General features: G+C 42.4%; 1 long non-coding RNA gene across 1 annotated transcript; it reads left to right on the top strand.

Moving 5' to 3' along the window:
- Positions 1-46: 46 nt before the first annotated feature.
- Positions 47-18,439, top strand: LOC106994920 (uncharacterized). The gene is made up of 5 exons (XR_013416114.1): positions 47-741; positions 2,487-2,560; positions 3,550-3,666; positions 17,493-17,607; positions 18,332-18,439. It is a non-coding gene; the product is annotated as an uncharacterized LOC106994920 (long non-coding RNA).
- The last annotated feature ends 3,059 nt before the right edge of the window (positions 18,440-21,498 follow it).

Raw genomic sequence — 21,498 nt, 5'->3', positions numbered from 1 at the left:
GGTCCGGCCCGGAGCTGAGGGTGTTGGGAGGCGAGGGGAGGAGCGCGGCTGATGTCAGCAGGCCTCGGCGGCGCCGGGGGACGGCGTCCGCGCGAGCTCCGGGGCCCTCCTCTCGGCGCGGCTTCCGGCCGGTCCGCGCGCCGCCCGGGCAGTCCCTCGCGGGCCTGGGCAGCCGTGCCCTCGGCCTTCTCCTGCCCCACCAGCTGCAGGCCGCTTTCAGTGCTGCGTGTGACCTCGGCGTGGACGAGGCAGGAAGAGCCCGGATTGATTTTAACTGAGCGTAGCGTGGGCGCACAGTTCCATGTGCTCATTTGCAGTCACCAGCGGGTTGCACTTGCTTGGACGAGCTCTCCAGGCGCTCTCGCCGTGTTTCAGGGAATGAAAGGCTAGACTGGCAAGAGAGTGTAGGGGCATGAGGAGGGGTCTTTGAGGAAGAATATTAGTATTCTGGCAGCAGGCTTCTGTCCAGAACTTCGTCATATACATGGAGAAGGAACTTCCTGATTTTTGTAGCTGTTGGTTGAATCCCAAGCATGTAATCCCTTGGACGAAGTAGGTGTATAGAAGGACCTTTCTTCTCCAAAACGTCCAAAGGAGTTGTTTACTCTCAGCCCTGTGGACAATACAACAAAAGTGACCCAAGAAGCCCTGAAGCCCTTTTCATTCCAGAAAATGATTCTGGGTTTGGGTTTTTGTTGAGAACTTGTTGAAGAAAAAATTATTCTGACTCTTGTTAAAACAGTAAGGAAGACTTTATACAGGGTTATTGCTATAGGTGTAAAGATGATCACACTAGGGAGAGATGAGGTCTGACAGGGAATGCTGGGGATGTATAGCCAAGGAGCAGAATGAAGGGGTCAGTAGATGGAAAATTACTGAGACGAGACATCAAGCGCCTAGAGGGATTCTTGCTGAAGGCAGGCTAAGGCGATCAGATATCAAGGGTGGGGGAAGGAGAAATTTGATCAGATATCCATGGTGATCAGATATCAAGGGTGGTGATTTCTCTCTAGCCTGACTTAGCAGGATTCTTGCTAAAACAGAGCTGGGCAAGCCACAGGTTCGGTTCGGTGCGGGGCGGGGCGGGGGGGTGGGGGGGGTGTTGGAGGAGGCGGTGAGTGGTCAGGGGACCAGGGTGGAGGCCTGCTGAAGAAGAGGGCTTAAGCCTGATAAAACTTTGGTAAAGAAAAGAGTCCTTCAAACTCTTTAGATTGTCCCTGAGACCTGAGTATCTGTTGGAAAAGACCTGTCTTTCCAAGTTTTCATGACCACTACTACTTATATGTGAATTTTACTTCTCTTTGTCATGGGAGAGGTCACTGTGCACTGTGCTTTTAATACATAAAATGTAGCATGACATGACATACACATCTTTGAAGTGCAGTCACGGCTGACAGCCCAAGACCATAGAAGATCTAATCTGTGGGTGGAAAAGATCGTTCAAATATTGGGAGGGAGGCTAGAATTTATTTTTTTTGTTTTAATGAACAATTATTTTTGTGTATAAAGTAAGTATTTGTAGAACAGGAGTGACATCTTAGTTTGAATTGATTGACATTGCCCTCTTAATTTTTCTGAGGAAATGGCAGATTCAAATAGAAATTGAGGAGGGCATTTGGAAGCGGGAAGGGTACTAGGGATGTTGCTGGCACCCCAGCATCTTAGAAAAGAAATTAATACAGTTATGAGATACACACACACACACACACACACACACACACACACACACACCCCTACTATGTTAGAGTTTTAGTTTTTGAGAGCCCTAATGTTCTCATGGGCTTGGATTAGGTGTCCCCAAGAAGAAACTAACAATGACCCACCCGAATTCTTGACTTTGAACCCACAGTCCTATGATCTCAATTACTGTCAGAGGATCCATCTTTTTACGGGTCTGTAATTGCTAACAAGACTTACCCTAGGAGCAAGGTGCTGGCTTAGGCACAATACACTGCAGACTCATGTTTAAGTGGTTTTCTAAGTCATTGTGCTTCTTTCTGCTGGTGTTTCATCTGCAAAAAGAGAGTTGAACCATGCATTGTCCTAACATTCTCTCAGCTCTATTATTGTTCCCATTGTCCATAAGACTTTATCTGAGTCTGAATGGGGAGTGATTGAAGCCAGTCTTTGAGACAGTGCATTACTCTGGTAATTCAGTAGGATGGGTTTCTCTTAGTTGGTGGCTAATATCAGCTGAACATTCATTTAATCAACATAATAGTTCTTTAATGATGCTGTTGGTCTGACCTCATCCTTCCTCCTATTGAATTATTACAGTACACAAACCATAGGAGTTCCAAAGAGCCTCAAATTTTACAAAATACTCATTTCTAACTGTAGTGTTCCCTGGTGAATACACATTTCTGATTTCCTTCAGCAGAGGCCCCATGGCCGGGTCAACATAGCTACTGGCCCACATACCTCTATTCCTCGGGTACTGCTGTAGATTGAATTAATAGTCTTGGTACTTTGTGTCCCTGTGGTAGTGTTATAAGCCACACCTTTGCCGTGGGATGTGCAGAATGTACTTCAGTGCCGCTTCACTTGGCCTGCTTCTATGGTGAGTTTCAGCCAATGGAATGTGGGGTGAAGTGACTGTGTGTGAGTCCTGAGTAGACGTCCTAAGAGGCCTCAGAAGTTTCTCCTTGCACCTCTGGGAGCTTTTGATCTCTGCTATGACAAAAGCATGCTTAAGTAGTCACTGACCCTCCAACTTGGGCATTAGAAGGAGGCATGTGTTACAGAGCTATCCTTGCTAACATGAATACCAGTGACCATTAGAAGAGATTAGTGTTGTTTTAAGCTACTGAGTTCTGGGGTGCCTTCTTATAGAGCAATTTTGAGGGTGTAGCTTATTGAGATGATGACAAGAGGCAACCTTGGCCTTAGGGCTCCCAACCTTGGCCCTCAAGGAGTTGCTCTGAAGCAGGAGAAGGAGAATTGACCATTTTGTGGTAGATATCCTCAGGTATGCGGACAAAGGGATCCTAGATGGGGAGGAAAGGAGGAGAGAACCAAATGGGGAAAGAACATCACTGCTGACTATATCTTTCTCTTCCCTGGGATTCTGGCACTTAAGAGAAAGAGCAAGATATGAACCCTAGCCCTAGAAATTACCCCATAACAAGCCAGGCATGCCGGCTTGTATCTGTAATCCCAGCTGCTCAGGAGGCTGTAGGAAGATTGCTTGAGGCCAGGAGTTCAAAACCAGCCTGAGCAACATAGTGAGACCCTATCATTTTTCAAAAATATTACCCAATAAAGCCAGAAGTTATTCCCGGTACATCCTGATAAAATGGTAAGGAAAATCCTGCTCTGGGGAGTTCCTTGGAAGGACTTAGAAGTTCTTGGAGAGGAGGTGTGTTGTTAGAACACCTCAGAGAGTTAAGGAACACTCAGTGGTTTCTCTAGAAGAGGAAGGGAATCAAAACACTTAGGGTCATACTATTATAGCTACTGTAATAAACAGACCCCAAATGCATAAAGGCACAAACACAACAGAAGTGTGATTTCCACTGATGTCATAGTCCAGCGTGTTTCTGTCCACAGGTGACTCCTGATGCCGTGATTTAGGATCCGTGTTCCTTCCGTCTTTTGGCTTTGCCACCATCTCGGGCCTGTGGTTTTCTCCATCTGCCAGAGTGAAGGGGAGAGAAAATGAAAAAGGTACACCCTTTTCTTGCCCCTACAGTAAAGCTTGTCTCTTTTATCACATTCCATTGGTTGGGATCAGTTACATGGTCACACCTGTATGAGAAAAGGCTGGAAAATGTGTGTGTATCTCTATATAGAAGGGGAGTGTATCTCTATATAGAAGAAGAAGAAAGAAGAAGAAGGGAATTGGCTCATATGATTATGGAGGCTGAGTCTCACAGTGTGCTGTCTGCAATTTGGAGAGGCAGGAAAGCTGGTGTTATAATTCAACCTGTTATAATCTGAAGGCCTGAGAACCAGGAGCTCCAATGTCTGAGAGCAAGAGAAGATGGACACCCAGCCCAATAAAACCTTTTTGTTCTATTCAGGCCCTTAGTGGATTGGGTGATGCCTGCCTATGTTGGTGAGGGTGAATTCAAATACTAATCTATTCCAAAAATACCCTCACAGGAATACCCATAAATAATGTTTTACCAGTTATCTGAGCATCTCTTAGCCTAGTCAAGTTGACATAGAAAATTAGCCATCACAGGTATGATATTTCTAGGTGTAAACTTTTTTATATTTATTCTGCTTGGTGTTCTCTGAGTTTCCTGGATCTGTTTGGTTTGGTGTCAATTGCTAATTATGGAAAATTCTCAGCTATTATTACTTCAGATATTTTTTTCTGTTTCTCTCTTTCTGTCTTTTCCTTCTGATATTTCTGTTATGTGTATATTATAAACCTTTTATAATTTTCCCGTAGTTCTGGTATTTTTTTTTCTTTTTTCTTTTTTTTTTTTAAATTTTCAGTTTGGGAAGTTTCTTTTGACATATCTTCAAGTTCACTGATTCTTTCCTTGCCTGTGTCCAGTACACTAATGAGCCCATTAAAACATTCTTTATTTCTGTTATGATAGTTTTTATTTCCAGAATTTCCTCTTTCTTTCAACTTCCATCTCCCTGCTGACATTACCCGTTTGTTCTTCCATGTTGTTTACTTTTTCCATTAGAGCCCTAAGCATATTAATCATAGTTATTTTAAATCTCGATTTTCATAATTCCCAACTATCTGCCATATCTGAGTCTGGTTCTAATGCTTGCTTTATCTTTTCAGACTGTGTTTTTGTTTGCCTTTTTTTTTTTTTTTTTTGCCCTTTACAATGCCTTGTCATTTTTTTTTTTGTTGAAAACCAGACAAGATCTATCAGGTAAAAGGAACTGAGATGAAAAGGCCTTCAGTGTGAGGTTTCATATATATCTAGCTGGAACTTAGGCTGGGTTTATTGTTTGCTGTGCTTGTAGTGTTGGAGTCTAAAATTTCCTCTCATACCTGTGCTTTCATCTGCACTGTCATCTTTGGATTTCTGTAGACTCCTAAAAACAGTCTGAGGCTTGCATTTCTTTTATCTGTAAGCCCCTGTTACTAGACAGGTGCCTGATTGATGTGGTGTTAGGATTTGGAGGGAGAAGAAGCATTCTTTGATCCTAAGATTAGGTCTCAGTCTTAGCAAGCCTGTGTCCCTGGGCTAGGACCTTCACAGGTGCTTCTCAGGTCTTCCCATTCCCCCTTAAGTGAGACAGGAAGAGCAGGCTGGATTTGGGCATTTCCCTTCCCCAAGTCTGGTAGACTCTGGTAAAACCCTTGTTGGTTAGGCTCTGATAAAATAGTTTCCCTTGAAGGCAGGCTTTTGTTGAGAACAGAATGCTCTGGGATTGTTTCAAAAGGATTACTTGTCCCGTTCCCCGTGCCAGAAACATTAGAGGAACTTTCTCTGATTTTAACCTTGAGAACCTGATGGAGCTTCTGGAGGTAAAATTTGAATGTGTGGGGGCTCCACTGCAATTACCCCTCCCCTGGTGGGGAGAGGTTACCTTGCCTGCAGGTCCACATTGAGCCTCTGACAAGTGTTCCTATCGTATTGGCTCCAGCAGTGGCTTCTGCACCTGTAAGCTGTGATTCTCTGTCTTCCCCCATCTCTCCATTTATTGAGGTGGCAACTTGCCCTGTGACCTCCATTTTCTGATAGATCTAAAAAAATGTTAATTTTCAGTTTGTTCAGCATTTTTTTCTTATGAGGATGGGAGTTACTAGTTCTAAATTCTTTATATATTTGGACTGGAAACTGCTTCTCTTATTAGAAAAAAATTCTTTTACTCATGGAAGAGAATGAAAATCACTTGAAATTCTCATCACACGCATATAACTGATGAATATGGTTGTTTCTTAGCAAAAGCTGAGGGAATGACATCAACTTGTGGCTCAGTGAAGATAACTAAGTAAGGTGATAAATATATGAACTGTAATATTTATCCATTAGGTGTCCAAATTTTCACTGAAGGAATGAATTTAGAGATTTTGGAGGGGTAAATGGGAGCTTACTTATTGTTTAGACTTCTCTAAATGTCATTGCTCCCAGCCTAGCTTTTGCTAGGAGCTAGAAAGGAGACACTTCTCTAATGAGAGAGTGAAATGCTGGTGTCTTATATTGCCCACTGGAAGATTCTAAGTGCTTTGGAATCCACTTCAGCAGAGGAAGAGTTGATATCTAACTACAAAATTACAAAAAAATAAGTGGCCTGGATAAAAAGGCATCTGTAGACAAAGCCAGACTTTTCTTCATAAGTAATTTTAGATCAGTTTCAGCACATGTTTGGTGGAATCCCTAAAGTTCTAAACCTCAAGCATGGTAAAATAATTTTGATCTGGAAAAATTTTAAGCATATGTTAAGAGTTTGTTAGCAGTGGTGAATATCCCAGTTATTGGCAGCATATGCATATGGGTTGCAGCAACCTCAATTCTTGCCTCCTCGGAAGAAAGAATTTGACAGAGGGACATAAGCAGAAAAAAGAGACCAAAGCAAGTTTCAGAGTAGGAGTTGAAGTTTACTAAAAAGTTTTGGAGCAGGAAAGAAAGGAAAGTATACTTGAAAGAGACCCAAGTGGGCATCTTGGAGGTCAAGTGCTTGGTTTAACGTTGAACCTAGGATTTTATATACTGGCCTGCTTCAGGCATCTTGCACCCCTTTCCCTTCATTCTTCCCTTAGGGTGAGCTGCCAGCATGTGTGGTGCCCTGCTTGTGCTTGGAAGGAGAGCATGTATGCTGTGCATACTGGAGTTGTACGCATGCTCACCTGAGGCTTTCTTCCCCTTTCCAGTGGAATGCCCCTGGAAGGTCATACTCCACCATTTTGCCTCTTAATGCACATGCTCTGGTCACAGCCAGCACCAGGGAGAGGCAGTTTGCCAATAGATAAAATACATGAAATTGGTAATCGGCAGCTTCCAGTAAGATCTCAGGAACTGGGCAAGTGGGCTTGCCAATTATCATTTTAGAGAGGCAGTGTGACAACTGCCGGACTATCACCTGATGGTTGCCTGACATTCCTGGTGGGTTGGGGGAGCCCTGTCCTGCCCTGCTCATGCTTTGCTAGCTACCTACTGTAACAAGTTGTCTTGTAGAAGTTATAGAAGAGTAATAGTCCCATGAATATAATTTCTTATCTGCTATGGTTTGGATGTGGCTTGTCCCTGACAATGTGATTGTGTTGAGAGAAGTTTGGGTCTTGAGGTATCCACCTTCATGAAAGATTAATGATGTTCAAGGGAGTGAGTGAGTTCTGACTCTGGCAGGAAGAGAGCAGATTTAACAGAGTAAACCAAAAAGTATCTGAGACAGTCAGATTAATTTAGCGATTAGTTTTGCCAAGGTTAAGGACCATGGCCTGTAACACAGCCTCAGGAGGCCCTGAGAACATGTGCCCAAGGTTGGGTTACAGCTTGGGACAGAAGCTATAGGCAAAGACGTAAATCAGTACATGGAAGGTATACGTTGGTTCAGCCCACAAAGGCAGGACTTCTCAAAGTGTCGGGGGCTTCCAGGTCTTAGGTGGTGTATTAGTCTGTTTTCATGCTGCTGATAAAGACATACCTGAGACTGGGAAGAAAAAGAGGTTTAATTGGACGAACAGTTCCACATGGCTAGGGAGGCCTCAGAATCATGGCCCGAAGCAAAAGACACTTCTTGCATGGTGGTGGCAAGAGAAAAATTAGGAAGATGCAAAAGTGGAAACTCCTGATAAAACCATCACATCTTGTGAGACTTATTCACTACTACAAGAAAAATATGGAGGAAACTACCACCAGGATTCAATTATCTCCCACTGGGTCTCTCCCACAATACATGGGAATTATGGGAATACAATTCAAGACAAGACTTTGTTGCGGGAAGTCAGGGACCCCGAACAGAGGGACCAGCTGAAGCCATGGCAGAAGAACATAAATTGTGAAGATTTCATGGACATTTATTAGTTCCCCAAATTAATACTTTTATAATTTCTTACACCTGTCTTTACTGCAGTCTCTGAACATAAATTGTGAAGATTTAATGAACACTTATCACTTCCCCAGTCAATACCCTTGTGATTTCCTATGCCTGTCTTTACTTTAATCTTTTAATCCTATCATCTTCTTTGTAAGCTAGGGAGGATATATGTCACCTCAGGACCCTGTGATGATTGCGTTAACTGCACAAATTGTTTGTAGAGCATGTGTGTTTGAACAATATGAAATCTGGACATCTTGAAAAAAGAACAGGATAACAGCAATGTTCAGGGAGCAAGAGAGAGAAGACTTCTGACTGCCTTGAGCCGGATGGAACAGAGCCATATTTCTCTTGTTTCAAAGGCAAATAGGAGAAATATTGCTGAATTCTTTTTCTCAGCAAGGAACATCCCTGAGAAAGAGAATGTGCCCTGAGGGTAGGTCTATAGATAGCCCCCTTGAGGTGGCCGCCTTTTACGGTCGAAGCAGAAGGGATGAAATAAGCCCTGGTCTCCTGTAGTGTTCCTGGGCTTATTAGGATGAGGAAATTCCAGCCTAATAAATTTTGGTCAGACAGGTTGCCTGCTCTCAAACCGTGTCTCCTGATAAGATGTTATCAATGACAATGCGTGCCTGAAACTTCAATAGCAATTTTAATTTAGCCCCATCCTGTGGTCCTGTGATCTCACCCTGCCTCCACTTACTTTGTGATATTTTATTACCTTGGGAAGTATGTGATCTCTGTGACCTACACTCTGTTTGTGCACTCCCTCCCCTTTTGAAAATCGCTAATAAAAACTTGCTGGTTTTACGGCCCAGGGAGCATCACAGAACCTGCCGACGTGTGATGTCTCCCCTGGACACCCAGCTTTAAAATTTTTCTCTCTTATACTCTTTCCCTGTATTTCTCAAACCAGCCAAGATGCTTAGGGAAACAGAAAAGAACCCAGGATAAATATCGGGGGTGGGGTTTCCCCTGATAGACTTGAGTCAGGACATAGAGCCAAACCATATCATTCTGTCCTTGGCCCTTCCAAATCTCATGTCCTCACATTTCAAAACCAATCATGCCTTCCAAACAGTCCTCCAAGCCTTAACTCATTTCAGCATTAACCCAAAAGTTCACAGTCCAAAGTCTCATCTGAGACAGGGCAAGTCCCTTCTGCCTATAAGTCTGTAAAATCCAAAGCAAGCTAGTTACTTCCTAGATACAGTAAGGGTACAGGTATTGGGTAAATACAGTCATTCCTGATGGGAGAAATTGGCCAAAACAAAGGGGTTATAGGGCCCATGCAAGTCCAAAATCCAGTGGGGCAGTCAAAGTTTAAAGCTCTGAAATGATCTCCTTTGACTCCATGTCTCACATCCAGGTCACATTGATGCAAGAGGTAGGTTCCCATAGTCTTGGGCAGCTCCACTCCTGTGGTTTGTCAGGGTATAGCTCCCCCTCCTGGCTGCTTTCACGGGCTGGCACTGAGTGTCTGCAGCTTTTCCAGGTGCACAGTGCAAGCTGTTGGTGCTTCTACCATTCTGGGATCTGGAGGACAGTGGCCCTCTTCTCACAGCTCCACTAGGTGGTACCCAGTAGGGACTCTGTGTGTGGGCTCTGACCCCACATTTCCCTTCTGCACTGCCCTAGCAGAGGTTGTCCATGAGGGCCCTGCCCCCACAGGAAACTTTTGCCTGGGCATCCAGGAGTTTCCATACATATCTGAAATCTAGGTGGAGGTTCCCAAACCTCAATTCTTCACTTCTGTACACCTGCAGGCTCAACACCATGTGGAAGCTGCCAAGAACTGGGGCTTGCACCCTCTGAAGCCATGGACTGAGCTGTACCTTAGCCCCTTTTAGCAATGGTTGGAGTGACTGGGATGCAGGGCACCAAGTTCCTAGACTGTACACACCATGGGAACCCTGGGGCCACCCATGAAACCATTTTTTCTTCCTAGGCTTCCAGGTCTGTGATGGGAGGTGCTGCCATGAAGACCTATGACATGCCCTAGAAACATTTTCCCCATTATCTTGGGGATTAACATTTGGCTCCTTGTTATGTATGCAAATTTCTACAGCCAGCTTGAATTTCTCCTTAGAAAATGGGTTCTTCTTTTCTACTGCATTATCAGGCTGCAAATTTTCCAAACGTTTATGCTCTGTTTTCCTTTTAAAATGGAATGCTTTTAACAGCACCCAAGTTACCTCCTGAATACCTTGCTGTTTATAAATTTCTTCCATGAGATACCCTAAATCATCTCTCTCAAGTTCAAAGTTCCACAAATCTCTAGGGCAGTGGCAAAATGTCACCAGTCTCTTTGCTAAAACAAAACAACAGTTATCTTTGCTCCAGTTCCCAATAAGTTCCTCATCTCCATCTGAGGCCACCTCAGCCTGAACGTTATTGTTCATATTACTATAAGCATTTTTGTCAAAGCCATTCAACAAATCTCTAGGAGGTTCCAAATTTTCCCTCATTTTCATGTCTTCTTCTGAGCCCTCCAAACTGTTCCAACCTCTGCCTGTTACCAAGTTCCAAAGTTGCTTCCACATTTTTGGGTATCTTTTTACAACACCCTAGTCCTGGTACTAATTTACTGTATTAGTTTGTTTTCATGCTACTGATAAAGACATATCTGAGAAAGGGAAGTAAAAGAGGTTTAATTGAACTTACAGTTTCACATGGCAGGGAAGGCCGCAGAATCACAGCAGGAGGCAAAAGGCACTTCATTTTTTTTTTTTTTTTTTTTTTTTTTGAGACAGAGTTTTGCTCTTGTTGCTCAGGCTGGGGTGCTATGGCACAATCTCGGCTTACTGCAATGTCTGCCTCCTGGGTTCAAGCGATTCTCCTGCCTCAGCCTCCTGAGTAGCTGGAATTATAGGCATGCACCACCATGTTCGGCTAATTTTGTATTTTTAGTAGAGACGGGGTTTCTCCGTGTTGGTCAGGCTGGTCTCGAATTTCTGACTTTGGGTGATCCACTGCCTCGGCCTTCCAAAGTGCTGGCATTACAGGCATGAGCCACTGCGCCTGGCCCAAAACGTACTTCTTACAGGGTGGCAGCAAGAGAAAAATGAGGAAGCTGCAAAAGTGGAAACCCCTGATAAAACCATCAGATCTTGTGGGACTTATTCACTACCAAGAGAACAGTATGGGGGAAACCACCCCCATGATGCAATTCTCTCCCACTGGTTCCCTCTCACAAAATGTGGGAATTATGGGGGTACAACTCAAGATGAGGTTTGAGGGGGGACACAGAACCAAACCATATCAGGTGGTTTCAAAAATTTCCTAATTGGTGATTGGTTGAAAGGGGCTTTGCCTGAAGAGTTGAAGTTAGCAAAAAGAAATGCTTGAGTTAAGATAAGGGGAGCTGTAGAAGCCAAGATTCTTGTCATACAGATGAAACCTCCAGGCTGCAGAGAGAATATATGGTAAATATCTCTTATTGGAACTTAAAAGGTGTTAGATTATCCAGAAAAGACTCCGTAAGGGAAGGGGATTCTCTACAGAATGCAAATTTTCCCCCACAAAAGACAGCCTTGTAGGACCATTTCAAAATATGTCAGAAGACTGTATTTTGGTGTAAAATATTTAGATTTTCTTCAGGGCTAACTATGTGTCATGTGATGCTATTCCAGAGTCAGGTTGGAATTTGGTACCTTATTGTGCAAAGAGTCTGTTTTTCAGTCTTGTGATCTCTATTTTAATATTAATGCTGTCCAGTTGTGCCTAAACTCCAAAGGGAGTAGGGTATAATGAGGCCTGTCCCATTCCTCCTTCCCATTATAGTCTGAACTAGTTTTTCAGGTTTCTTTCAAGTGCCCTTGGCCAAGAGGGGGGTCCATTTAGTCAGTGAGGGATGTATAATTTTATTTCTGGTTTACAGTTCCTTTGTGCATTCTCAGCTTCCCCTTTTCTTGGTCCATGACTTGAAGTAGCGTGGTGCCCTGACCAAATGAGCTGCCCAAACTTGGACTTCCTAGCCTGCAGAACTGTAAGCTAAATAAACCTCCTTTCTTTTAAAATTACCCAGTCTCAGTTATTCTGTTATAGTAACATAAAACTGATTAAGTTATTAAACAATAATTTCTTATTCCTCCATTCCCCATCCGCAGGCAACACCATTATTAGTTCTAGCTCTGTAAATTTGCCTATTCTAGTACCTCATATACATACAGTGATACAATATTTGTCATTTTGTGTTTAGTTTATTTCACTTAACATAATATCTTTGAGTTCCATCCATGTTGAAGTCAAGCATATCAGTTGTTTATTGCTGCATTAAAAAGCACCCCAAAATCTAATGACTTAAAGCAATCATCTTATTGCTCATTCTGGGGGTCAGCAATTCACATTGGGCTCAGCTATGTGGTATATCTACTAGTTTTGCTTGGGATCATTTATGCAGCTGCAGTCAGACAGCAGGTGGGCTGGGAGCTGGTTATTTCCAGCAGCATTTGATAAAGTTGATCATAGCATGCCTATATATAACCTTGTATATATATTTATTGTAATTATGGTAAAATATACACACAAATAACACACAATTGACCACTGAAATCATTTTTAAGTGTAGAATTCAGTAGCATTAAGTATATTTTTACGTTTAGTGTACTCATTGCCACTGTCCATTTCCAGAACTTTTTTATTGCATCAAACTCTATCCATTAAACAATAACTTCTTATTCCTCCATTCCCCATCTGCAGGCAACACCATTATTAGTTCTATCTCTGTAAATTTGCCTATTCTAGTACCTCATATACATACAGTCATACAATATTTGTCATTTTGTGTTTAGCTTATTTCACTTAACACAATGTCTTTGAGTTCCATCCATGTTGAAGCATGTGTCAGAATTTCCTTCCTTTTTAAGGCTGAATAATGTTCCATTGTATGTATATTCTGCATTTTGTTTATCCATTCACCTGTTGATGGACATTTGAGTTGTTTCCACTCTTTGGCTATTGTGAATAATGCTGCTATGAAGGTTGGAATACAAGTATCTATTTGAGTACGTGTATCATGACTTACTTTTTGAAACCTTGTCTTTATTTGACTTCCAGGATATCACTGCTTTGTTTTTATCTTATTGCTTCTTCTTAGTTTTCTTTGTTGTCCTCTTTTCCCATAGCTGACCATTTGAATGCCTCAGGGCTCGTTTCTTAGACTTCTGTTTCTATACTCATTTCCTTATTTCATCTGTTCTCCTGGCTTTACATACCCACATTTGAAACAAGACCCACATTGATTGATGTTCCAGTTTGGACCTCTCCTCTGAACTGCAGACTCATATATCCAACTGCCTGCCAGAAATTTCTATTTGAATGTCTAATAGGTACGTCAAACTAAATCTGTCCAAACATGAAATCCTGACACTACTCCCAAGTTATTCTCCTATAGTCTTCCCATTCTATTAAGTAACAGCTCTATAATTTCAATTGATCTGGCTGTTATTCTTAATTCCTTTCTTTATCCTTTCAGCCATTATGAATCCTGTAGGTTTTGTCTTCAAAATATATGCAGAGTGTGTCCTCCTCTACCATCCCCATCCTTGAGTAAACTGCCATCACCTCTCACTAGGCCACTGACAATGACCTCATAGCTGGTCACTTGGCTTCTACCTTTCTCCCCTAGAGCCTGTTCTCAACACAGTAGCCAGAATGTTTTAAAAAGGCGAGGTCCTTCCTCTGCTCAAATCTCTCTAATCAGCATAATACAATTCACAGCTATTAGTGTGTCTATTAAGGCCTTCCATCCCTTCTTCCTCTGAGCCTTGGAATTTGCTGTTCCTTTCCCTTGGAACACTCTCACCTTCTCCGTTCCAATGTCCCCATCCAGATAAGGCCCTCCATGATTACTCTTTATAAAGTAGTTGCTTTCCCATGTCCCACATTCTCTACCTCCTATGTTCCACTTCATTTTCTCCATTGTACTTAACACCATCTGAGATCCTTTACATGTACTTGTTTATTTATTATATTTTTCTTGACTGGAATGTAAGCTCTATGGGTAGAAGGACTTGGTCTACTGTGTTAATTGCTGCAACCCTGGCAGCGAGAGTAGTCTGTGGCAAATAGGAAATTAATGCTCAATAGATGAAGAAATCACAAGTAACTCTGCCTCCTGGTATTTATACTAGAATGTAAATCTGCAAAACATACCTTCAGGAACAGGACGAGATGACCTTCAGAAAGTAGTTATTTGATGTATACATATTAGATTATGGAGATTGTTTGTCCTAAAGATAATACATTTCATTTTAGTACAGAATAGCTAATTATTTTTCCTGGCAGTGGTTACAGAATCAGACTGTTTGTTTATTGCAGCCACTTCTGGTCTGTGATATACAATCAGGAATTTTATTATCCTATCATTCACTGATGCAGTGGTAGAAAATAGGGGAGGGAAAGGAATGTCAAAGAATAATTCTTTAAAAATGAAAAATGTGCTCATACTTGACTGGGTGCAGTGGCTCACACCTGTAATCCCAGCACTTTGGGAGGCCGAAGCAGGTGGATCACTTGAGGCCGGGAGTTCAAGACTAGCCTGGCCAACATGGTAAAACCCCATCTCTACTAAAAATACGAAAATTAGCCGGGCATGGTGATGCCTGTCTGTAGTTCCAGCTACTCACTCAGGAGGCTGAGGCAGGAGAATTGCTTGAGCCCGGGAGGCTAAGGTTGCAGTGAGCCAAGAGTGTGCCACTGCACTCTAGCGTGGGCCACAGAGCAAGACCTGTCTCAAAACAAAACAAAACAAAACAAAACAAAATATATACTCACACAAAAATAGAATGAACATACATCAAAGATTTATTAAGCTTGTTGATAAGGGGATCAGCAAGATGGTAAAGCTGGTGTCAAGATCATTTGAAGAAGTTTTAGGCACTGAGGAAAGAATGTTGAATGCCAGGTTATATGCAAACCTGGGTTAATATCATACTGGCCAATAAAACCACAACTTTGTGGTTCTCTTTTCTATAGTACAGGAATTGTTTGCATTGCTACCTAATGAAAATCTACAAGTTACCATCTAACCTCACAGTATCCGGGCCCCAATCAGTAATAAATAGCAAGTTAAACAAAGGTATGTCTACTAGAGAATCAAGTCATTTTGGGGTAAGCCTGTTAAACAAAGTTTCAGTCTCACATTGAAAGGGCATGCAGTTTTCCTTCTGCCTAATTCGCAAGTTTTGGATAATTTTTCTTAACCGTAATGTAGACCAAATTAATCTAAAATTCTACTTAATAAGTTAGAATTTTTTTTAAAAAGAAGAGATTTCTAATTATAAAAAGCAGTGTGACCTTATTTTTAACCCCACAATGAGAACACTCAATTTGACACATTCCAAGTTGATGATGGATAAATAGTAAGGCAGCTTATTTGAAACCAAGATTTTCAGACAATTGTGAATGGTGTCCAGTATGAGAATATGCAGTCTCCTAATGTAGTCATTCATCTTTCATTTAAAACATTTTCTTGATTAAGGAGTTTTTGTTTTGAGGTGTGTGCAAGGTACTATCATGCTCGGAAATCCATGTAGGCAGGGAAATGAGCATGCTGTGGAACTGGTCCTAACCGTTAGATCTCACGGGATTGTGGCTCTGTGTCTGGACATGGTCCTCCATAGAATGCGGTTGTAGGGGCTGGAGCCCCTACCACTGTGTTTTCTGCTCTATCAATGGTGAGAAACTACCAGAGCAAAAAGAAGATGGGAAAAATGAGGAAGGAACTGCATTATCTCATATAATTTTTACGTCACTGTGGGTATTGTTATTCCCATTTTACTGAAAGAAAAGCAAAACTTAGAAATATGTAATAATAGATTGATGCAGTTAGTGGCAGGACTGAGTTTATTCATCTTCAAAGACAGCTATGTTTTCCTTTTCTTTTATTAAAAATGTTGGTCACGGCCGGGCCTGGTGGCTCACGCCTGTAATCCCAGCACTTTGGGAGGCCAAGGTGGGTGGATCACCTGAGGTCAGGAGTTCGAGACTGGCCGGACCAACATGGAGAAACCTTGTCTCTACTAAAAATCCAAATTAGCAGGGTGTGGCGGTGCATGCCTGTAATCCCAGCTACTCAGGAAGGCTGAGGCAGAAGAATCGCTTGAACCTGGGAGGCGGAGGTTGCTGAGGAGCCGAGATCGCGCCATTGCATTGCACTCCAGCCTGGGCAACGAAAGCAAAACTCTGTCTCAAAAAAAGAAAAAGAAAAAAAAAAAACAAAAAACGTCAGTCACTGCTTCCATCTGGGTGACTCAGCAAGGCAGAGGGTTCATAGTTCTTGTCTCTGACCCTCTTAGGCTGTTACCATCTTAGGTTTCTCAGTACACCTGGAGCTCTTGAATCATGGCCTGGCACAAGGTTAACACTCAGTATATGTTGCCTATTACCTTCCTTAGCTCCCCTCCATGCCGCCCGCCTCTCCATATTGATATCGGCAGTCCAGACCTACACAAGATTTGACACTTCAGGGCATGTTCACTCTCATTGTTTTATTTGATCCTTGCAATACTCCCATGAAATCGGCAGGGCAGGTATTATTCTACTGTTTTACAGATGAGAAGACTGAGGTTTATGTCGATGAAGCGCCCTTCTCATGATAACATCAAATATTAAAAGGCGGATGTGGAAAATAGAGGCGTCCCCGCCGGCACCAAACAATGCCACTACCCCTTTGGCCACACTGTTATTTTTCATTCGTGCTATTTCCGTGCTCCCCACACCAAGCCTAAGTGACGATGACACTTTTCTCTCTGGAGCGTCTCTTCAATCTTTTCTATTTCTTCCCACTTTCCCCTTCTCCTTAAACTTTCCTTTTGAGAAAGGTGCTTTGGAAACCCAAGAAAGGATAGCATCAAACCCTACAACCACACACCCTGCAGAGTGAGGGAGGGCTGAAGGCTGAGCGCCCCCTCTTGCTGTCCATTTTGGGTAGGGCAGGAGCTCTGAACCAAGCGGGCGCGGGAGGGGAGGAAGGTGTATCTAAATTACACCAAGAAATAGATACTGAGGTAAAATTCACGATAATAAGCTAGGAAGCAACCTCTGAAGGAATTCAGTTCCTACTTGTTCTTTGTAGCACCCCTAGAAAAAAAATGCTATGAGGATGTTGAATAATCAGGTGGGATTATTAGAAGTAATAAGAATCGTATTAGTAAAAACGCATATTAATAATATTACAAAAAGCCTGGGTTTTGGAATGAGACACATCAAGGGTATACTACCAACTTTGCTACTGATAAGCTTTTTTGGCCTTGGGGAAATTACCCCCACCTTTGTAACCTCACTTCCTGCTTTAGTGAGAAAGAAATCAGCCAATCTGTGCCAAATGCCTCCCATAGTATCTGGAGCCCAAAGGACACACAGTGGAAAAATAAAAAAAAAGAAGACAGAGACAGGACAAAGATACTGTGGGCATTAGAAACACTTAACAATGGACTACCTTAATGGAATATATATTCACTTCATAAATTTAAAAATTTAAAACTATTTTTTATATTTATTCCTGATTTTTGCTGCTTTTATCTTTTTAGACACATATTGATTATGGAAATTGGCGAACGTGTCCTTAAAAGTAATTATCTATTCAACTCCATACCCACCAAGAGGAAAGAGGTGCCTCCCACAGAAGAGAAGTCTCTATGCCTGGTGTGTGAGCCCTAAACAAACCAAAGACCAAAACGTTTCCTTTAACCACTTCACTCCATTTCCCACAGGTGGCTCAAGACGGAGCTAAAGTGATTAGGGGAGGCTTCCTGGAGCAGGAGGTGGGTGCAGAGTTGAAATAAGTAGAAAGAAGAGAAGAAGTTAATGAATATGCCTCATATTATTCTTCAAAAGCCTTTAGATTTACAAAAAGTTTCAGAGGTTAGAGGATCCTAAAGGGGGAAGTAGTATAGGTGAGACCAAAAGGATTTCAAGAGAACCTGAAGGAAAGAGGCCATTTTGTGTGATAATTACATTTATAATTTATGGAAACTTCAGAAGGTTTACAATAGGATAAAAGCTTAAAGATATTTATTGTTAACTAACAAAAATAGCCAAGCAATGGTATCATAACATGTGATCTATTACATCCATTAGAATTATTAGATTAGTAAAAGAAAAAAAATGCAAGTTGGATAGAGATACTGTTTGGATCTGTGTCCCCACCCAAATCTCATGCTTGATTGTCATCCCCAGTGTTGGAGGTGGGGTCTGGTGGGAGGAGACTGGATCATGGGGATAGGGTTCTCATGAATGGTTTGGCACCATCTCCTCGGTGGTGTGACTGAGTGACACCACCATGACAGTGACTGAGTGAGTTCTCATGAGATCTGGTTATTTAAAAGTGTGTAGCACCTTCCTCTTGTTTCTCTTCCTTCTGCTCCAGCCATATGAAGATGTCTGCTTCCACTTTGCCTTCTGCCCTGAGTAAAAGTTTCCTGAGGCCTTCCCAGAAGCAGATGCTGCCACGTTTTCTGTACAGCCTGCAGAACTGTGAGCCAATGAAACCTCTTTTCTTTATAACTTATCCAGTCTCAGGCAGTTCTTTACAGCAGTGCCAGAATGGACTAATACAGAAAATTGGTACTGAGGAGTGGGGCATTGCTGTAAAGATACTTGAAAATGTGGAAGTGACTTTGGAACTGGGTAAGGGGCAGAGGTTGGAAGAGTGTGACAGGCTCAGAAGAAGACAGTGAGATGAGGGAAAGTTTGGAACTTCCTAGAGACTTGGCAGATTGTTTTGACCAAAATGCTGATAGTAATATGGATAAAAAGTCCAGGCTGATGAGATCTCAGATGGAGGTGAGAAACTTATTTGGAACTGGAGTAAAGGTCATATATGTTATGCTTTAGCAAAGAACTTGGAGGCATTGTGTCCCTGCCCTGGGGATCTGTGGTACTTTGAACTTGAGAGTGATGATTTAGGGTATCTGGTAGAAAAAATTTCTAAGCAGCAAAGCATTCAAGATGTGGCCTGGCTGCTTCTAACAACGTATGTTCATATGCATGAACAAAGAAATGATCTCAAACTGGAAGTTATATTTAAAAGGGAAGCAATGTGTAAAAGTTTGGAAAATTTGGAGCCAGATCTTGTGGTAGAAAAGAAAAGCCCATTTTCTGGGGAGGAATTCAAGCCAGCTGTAGAAATTTTCATGAGGATAAAAACGCCAAGTGCTAATAGTCAAGACAATGGGAAAGGCCTCCAAGGCATTTCAGAGAACTTTGTGGCAGCCCCTCCCATCACAGGCCTGAGGCCTAGGAGGAAGAATGGTTTCTAGGGCCAGGCCCAAGGTGCCAGTGCTCTGCAAAGCCTCAGGACGCTGTTCTCTGTATCCAGGCAGCTCCAGCTCCAGCTATGGATAAAAGGAGCCCAGGTACAGCTCAGGCTGCTGCTTCAGAGGGTATAAGCCATAAGCCTTGGCAGCTTCCACATGGTGTTAAGCCTGTGGGTGCATACAGTGTAAGAGCTGAGGCTTGCAAGCTTCTGCCTAGATTTCAGAGGATGAAAAGCCTGGATGTCTAGACAGAATCTTGCTGCAGTGGCAGAGCCCTCATGGAGAACTTCTCCTAGGGCAGTGCAGAAGGGAAATCTAGGATTGGAGCCCCCACACAGAGTCCCCACTGGAGCACTGCCTAAAATATTTGTGAGAAGAGGACCACTGTCCTCCAGATCCCAGAATGGTAGATCCACCAATAGCTTGCACCCTCTGCCTGGAAAACACCAGCCCATAAGAGCAGCTGTGTGGGCCAAACTGTGCAAAGCCACATGGGTGGAACTGTCTAAAGGCTTTAGGAGCCCACCCCTCACACCAATGTTCCCTGGATATGAGACATGGAGTCAAAGGAGATTATATTTGGAGCTTTAAGATTTAATGACTACCCTGCTAGGTTTTAGACTTGCATGGGGCCTGTAGCCCTTTTCTTTTGGGTGATTTCTTCCTTTTGGAATGAGAGTATTTACCTAATAATTGTGCTCCTATTGTTTCTTGGGAGTAACTAACTTATTTTTCATTTTACAGGCTAGGCTCATAGACAGAAGGGACTTGCCTTGCCTCAGATGGAACTTTGGACTTTTGAATTAAGGCTAGAATGAGTTATTTTGGGGGATTGTTAGGAAGGCATGATTGTATTTTGCAATGTGAGAAGGACATGAGATTTGCGGGGGGCCAGGGGCAGAATGATATGGTTTGGATCTGTGTCCCCACCCAAATTTCATGTTCAATTGTAATCCTCAGTGTTGGAAGTGGGGCCTGTTGCGAGGTGATTGGTTAATGGGAATAGAATTCTGATGAATGGGTTAGCACCATCCCTTCAGTGCTGTTCTCATGATGGTGAGTGAGTTATCATGAGATCTGGTTGTTTATAATAAAAATGTGTTGCTCCTGCCCCCTCTCTCTCTTCCCCCTGCTCTGGCCATGTGAAGATGCCTGCTCCCACTTTGCCTTCCATCATGAGTAAAAGCTTCCTGAGGCCTCCCCAGGAGCAAATGCTGTCATGCTTCCTGTCCAGCCTGTGGAACCATAAGCCAATTAAACCTCTTTTTTTTTTTAAAAAAAAAATAAAGTACCCAGTTTGAGGTATTTCTTTATAGCAGTGCAAGAATAGACTAATACAGACAGATTCTACTGGAACTCAGTCTCTCTTAGAGTAGAGGAGAGAACCAAGCTGGTGGACAAACAATTGCCATCTACAATAGATGAGCACAACACATTCTAAGGGGCTGCAAAACGTTATTGCTATCTTTGGAAGGAGAAATAAAAGATAAGGAAAAACTGCAGAGGAGAACCTTGTGGAAATTCTGAGCTTGTTGGAAATGCTGAGCCTTGTGGAATTCTGAGTTTGTTGGTGACCAGGCTTTCTTGGGCCATGGTGTGCAAGATCTTCTGGGATGAACTCTTAGAAGGGTGCCAACTGCTAAGGGTGTCATAGGTTGTACACTGTGGGGCTCTGTGTCTCCGGGTAGCACCAGCGGCAGCAGTGATAACAATACTAGTAGCTAACAGTGGCAGACAGCCTCCTCCTTTCTTCCTATTTCTCTTGCCATTCCTGACTCTTGCACAGGATGGTCTTTTTCTCTCCAAATAGACATAAATAACCTCAAAAGATATAAATACACTTCAGAGCATAGATAATAATAATGGTAGTAAAGTAATAGGGGAAGGGATAACTTTGAGGTATTTATCACCTATGTATTTAATTTAACTTATTTAATTTTAAGTTTAGTTTGATTTTTACTGATGGCTGTGTTTAACAAAAGGCCTTAAAATTTAACAACTGGCCCTCATGAGCAGGTTCATGACTGGAGAACAACTGAGAGAATCAGGTACCGGACATTTATTAAAAATGGGTGTTGGAGTTACCAATGTGGATAGGTTTGCTAGGCAAGGCAATAAAAAGACTTTTATTCAGTCGTTCAAAATTGAAGAGAGAAGAGAAAATGATACAATTTAATTCCATTAAAGTTGTTAGGTTAGTGATAATCTAGAAGTATTTCTTAAGATCTGTCGTTGTCTTCATAGCTCCTTTTTTTTTCTCCCTCACAGATTTTCTCAA

The sequence above is a fragment of the Macaca mulatta genome, chromosome 1, assembly GCF_049350105.2.
Source record: "Macaca mulatta isolate MMU2019108-1 chromosome 1, T2T-MMU8v2.0, whole genome shotgun sequence".
Taxonomy (NCBI): domain Eukaryota; kingdom Metazoa; phylum Chordata; class Mammalia; order Primates; family Cercopithecidae; genus Macaca; species Macaca mulatta.
This window is presented reverse-complemented; position numbering and strand designations above follow the sequence as displayed.